Below are 5,365 nucleotides of genomic sequence, written 5' to 3' on the forward strand. Positions count from 1 at the left end.
AAATCGATATGAATTGAAACAGCAAGAGTGGCTACAAATTAAATAATTTGGAATGGATTAGGCTAAGCTTTAAATGATTTAGAGCAAATTTAAGAAAATGCTATCCAATAAAAATACTACACATTATAATATTTTTATATAATTAAAATCACATAAATTTTAAAACATTTGAGTAAAGTAATTATTTTGGGTTTAAATATCGATAATATGATAAATTAAAATAATTTAAAAATATTTACAATAATTTTTATAAAGTATGCATACTAAAATATATAATTTTTCAAGATCGATTAAAAATTTAATATGTTTGAAAAGTACGTATTTAACCGAATAACACTTCCGAAAGGGTTATAGGTCGGTCAAAATTGGTTGTCAACATATAAGTTTTATCTTGGAATTGGAGTCAAGCATTCTTTGTAATTTATAGCGCTCATACTCTTTATACACCCATGTATATTCAATTCCTTGATTTCATCGGAGTTGAGATCATATGACATCAAATATCTACTTTTACTTTGAAAAAGCAATATATAATATTTCCATACTGCTAATGGCGAATCAATAGGAAGACCAATTATTGTGAATTTTCTAATCCAAGACTCATAAATATTGTAATCCTTCATCATCTAAATTTCCATCAAATTTGTTGTTGGATCAACCATGGACCCTTCATAAGGGTAACATAACAAGCTTAGAGACTCATTCAAAAGTAGGAGGCTATGAAGTGTGCCATTTAGAAAATTGCGACGATCAGGTATTTGCATAATGCGAAAATTTTCGGTGGTCATGTCAAAGCAAAGGATTTTATATTCTCCTTCAAAGAATGCAATCCAGTGGTAAACTACCCTATAAGACACCGAAAAATTTAACCAAGATAATTTAGGTAGCTGTTGATTCACATGATCCAATTCTCTCCAAATATCAATACCTAATTCATAAACCTCAACCTTTGTCTTTCCATCTTCAATGTACCCGAAACCATCTTCCTTGAAAACTTCAGAAATTATAAAAACCTTGAAATCATTAACGATTGAATCAAAACCAAACCCACCACTATCAATGGATTGATAGAATCCCTGGTTACTGGGTCCATTAAAGCAATTAAACCAGGGCTAGAATCGATGAGTAGATCATTGTCAACACTAGTAGTATTTATCGTTTAAGGAACATCCAGATCTGGATTAACAAACTTTAGATTATCATTACAATCACAAGAAATAAAATAAAAAATAGCTTTATATCTTTGAATATCTTCTTTGAAGGAGCGCTTTAAGAGAATGTTATTGTATGTTGATATTGTTGTGCGATTGAAATGAAGAATGATGAAACTTGAAGATTGTATGAGAGTGTAGAAGGTTTTGGAGACACATTTGAATCTCAAGATAAATTTTAGTGGAAGTCGCAAAAGAATATGAATGATCACATCTTCATGATATTTTTTCATAATTTCATCCACCATCATGCAATTCTTTGTGATATAATTTCTGTTGTAGTTCGGAAAATGATGTGATATATTAAAGTATTAATTTTTAGCACCTCATCTGAATTACATCCAAAAATTATTCTTCGCACACTAAGATCCATAACAAACTAAGCATCACGTATTTTGTGGTTCCGAATGTGTTTTCCAGTGCAACATATTTTTCTTTTTTCTTTAAAACAGTTACATCTAATAATTTTAAATTAATTAATTTCAAATTATTTATTGTATATATATATATTATACTTCTATATTTATCTTCTATACTACCTTAAAAGTATGAACTCCCTAACTTGAATGCTAAATTATTATAATACCCCTAACTTAAAACACTCATTTTAGTATATATTCCACATTTTATATTATATTAATTTATTTGTTCTTTATTATATTAAAAGCTGACACATTTTCACATTGATGGATAGTTACTTTTTCGAAGGGTTGTAATTTTTTTTTATAGACTTGTGACTTTTTCAATGAGTTATGACATTTACAAAAAGTTGTGATTTTCTTGAAAGGTTGTGAGCTTATCCGATAAGGCACAATAAGCACCTTTTCATACTATCCTTTAGAGGGGTTTTCTCACACTTTTAAACTACGATTTTTGTAAGTTTTCTATTCTTCTTCTTAAAACAAGGAAATTGTAAGAGTTGTTCAATTATGCAATTACTTTGTGGTGGGTAAACTAGACTTATCAACAAAAATAGATGCAACAAGTAGAATAGAATAACTCAACTACAAACGAGAAAACTATCTAGATAGTTAAAATGTACTCATTTTCATAGCTATAAATATACTTTTGCAGCAACTTCTACATGACAAGAAGTTCAATGATTTTTTGTTGCACAAACTACAACGTGGTGTTCAAGTTGTGTAAGTCTCAAATTGTTGGAGAAAAAAGATTTGATCAAAAACTTGTTTGAAGAGTCCAAACTAGATTTAATAGGTACTTCTCCATTTCCAATTTATTTGTTGTACTTTTATTTTTATCCAGTTTAATATAGAATGACTTTTTTTCTTGGGGGATGGGGGGCGCATCTTTAACACCAAAAAGCTAAAAGACATTTTTTTTTATATTCAACATATCCTTAAATTAAAAGTCTTCTTTATTTTTTGAAATTTCATTTTAAATTAAAATTAGACAAATCTATTTTCCTTTGCTATCAATAAATAGAGAGGTTTTCTCACGCTTTAAACTATGAAATTTTTATGTTTTATATTCTTCTTGTTATAACAGGGAAGATTTTGAGAGTTGTTCAATTATGCAATTACAATATTTTTTGTGGGCAAACTATAGCGATCAACAAAAAATGATGCAATAAGGAGAATGGAATAACTCTACATCAAATGAGAAGACAATCTTGACAATTAATATATACTCATTTTCATAGCCATAAATATACTTTTGCAGCAACTTCTACTTGACAAGAAGTTCAATGATTTTCTGTCGCAAACTACAACTTGGTTTTCAAACTTTGTAAGTGTCACGACCCGATTCCTCGAGTCATGATGGCGCCTACTATAATCCACTAGTAGGCAAGCCAACTCGTATCCTGGAACTATAAGTAATGGGATTGAGGGAAGAAAACTAAACTCAAACTAAAACAATAACATAAATAAAAGGAATCATAGATGAAGAAGCAGAAACAAGCCAAAATATATATACAAATAAGAGATCTCTCCCAAAACCTAGAAGTCACATGTACAGAGCTACTAACAAAATGAGTACAAGTCCCAAGAGTGGACCATAGAAACAAGACTGTCTCAAAAAGCAAAAGACAAGTATATAGATGGAGATTAGTATAGCACAAAATTCCAAGTTCTCACCCCCGTCTCCAGATCAGACTGCTACAGGCTTGATGTCAACGCTGGTAGCAGGTGCTCGAACCTTTATCACGAAACCAGATGTAAAGTGTAGTATGAGTATCAAAACAATAGGTACCCAGTAGACCTTATAGGACGACTGAGTAAGAAAAGCAAAAGTAATATGAAATGCGAGAATCTAAAACACTACCAGAAACAGGAATGAGAAATCTAATAGGTATGCACACGAGTGTACTAACAAACAAACACACAAAGAAAAGGCAAATAGCTAACTAAATCTGATCGGGCTCCTATAAACTCGACGGGTACACTCGTGAGCAAGCTGAAAGTAAAACCCTAGCGGACTCTCATAAACTTGACATGTACAATGAAGAGTTAGAATGGAATAAGAGGACACGGTGAAGTTTCCAAGATTTCAATAACTTTCCGCAGACTCGAACCGAACCGAACCGAACCAATCTATATTCCTGAAGCTCATCAAGAACTGATAGTGTTAAGGACTTGAACCGAATTGAAGATAGAGGATCAAGGACTTGAACCGAGATTTGGAGTAACTGAGGACTTGAACCAAGGCTAAGGATAATCGTGGACTTGAACCAACTTATAAATATGACCAAGGACTTGAACCGAGGTGAGAGTAACTATGGACTTGAACCACAACTTCAAATGACAGTGGACTTGAACTATGCTTGGTGGAGTGAATTGGGGGACTTGAACCACGAATGGAGGTGGATCGGCAGCCAACCGAGCATCACAAGGAGTACTCCTAATTCGAGTTCCATCAATAAATCACTCCAGCCCGAAGCATATCCAACAAGAATCGACGAGTAGCTTCCACACCAAGATTTAGAGAAACCAAAACCGATGGAAATAAGGGATTTATTTATATATGGTTCAAAGAGCGGTTTTACTGCCTAGATAAGTCCCAAACTATCATACTCAGGTTTTCTACATCAGTTTACAAGGAGCTAAGCCGTCCGAAGCGATGTCGGAGAGATTACAAGGCCTAAAGACTCCAAAAGGATGCAAGTATATGGCAATCACTAGCCTAAGCCTAGAATAAGGCCAAACATGCTCCAACAATATTCACAAATCACAAATAAGGCACACCGCAATGTGAATATGATCAACAAATACAATATACATGCTTCAACCGCTCGAAATATCCAAAAAGTAGCCAAAGACATGATTTCAAGGAATTTAACATGATTAACCATTAATTCAACCTCAAATTCAAACAAATCAACTTACAATTACTTAATCATGGTTAGTCTAAGTAGAGGGAAGTCGTAGCCTACCTGTAGGATGACCTAACACGCTCCGAATCACAACGTTAATACGATCATTTTGACACCAAAATTGCAAATTTCATAGACAGATCCAAAATCGGTTCCAAAATGGGATTGTGGGACCCACACCAGGAATCTCAAAATTGACTCTGTGAAAAGGTTCGTATTACCTCCCTGAACTTGTGTCCAAAAACAAAAACCAATTCAAGGCTCGGAACAACCAGAAATCAGCCCATGCTTTTAAATCGTCATTACAGCTAACGAAGAATAGAGGATAGCAACTAAAACTCGAAAATTACGTCAAACAGAAATCCCCGAACAGTCCCCGAGCACTCCAATGCAGAGTCACACCAATTTCGAGTAACCCAGCCTTTCAATCACCCAAAATGAAGTTAGAATGAGAGACAAATCATGTTTAGAAAATGAGGGTTGAATGTTGATTTTCAGCTTTAAATTATGGTAGATCTGGTCGCTAAGAGGACTTCTGGTTGCTAGAAAAAGATATTTTCTTGTTGCTAAAAGTCTGCACCAAATATAAGTTTTTTTTTGTTTTTTTTCAAAGTCTCTAAACGGACACTCGAGATTCATTCGAAGCCTGATAAAAATAAATGAGATATGCTACCCCACTAAATTCAACATTCCGATCTCAATGGAATTGTCGAATTTCTATAAAAAAGATTGTTATGGCAGAACTACCTCCTCAGGACCAATTAGGCCTAAAACTCAACTTTTCGCCTAAACACCCAAATATAAAAAAGAAGGTCTTAAGACC

The 5,365-nt window shown here is 33.3% G+C and overlaps 1 pseudogene; it reads right to left on the minus strand.

Moving 5' to 3' along the window:
• Positions 1–386: 386 nt before the first annotated feature.
• On the minus strand, positions 387–1,459 carry LOC125838458 (F-box protein CPR1-like; annotated as a pseudogene).
• Between the last annotated feature and the right edge of the window lie 3,906 nt (positions 1,460–5,365).

Source organism: Solanum verrucosum, unplaced genomic scaffold, assembly GCF_900185275.1.
Source record: "Solanum verrucosum unplaced genomic scaffold, falcon-dt-bn FXZP01000286.1, whole genome shotgun sequence".
NCBI classification, from domain to species: Eukaryota; Viridiplantae; Streptophyta; class Magnoliopsida; order Solanales; family Solanaceae; genus Solanum; species Solanum verrucosum.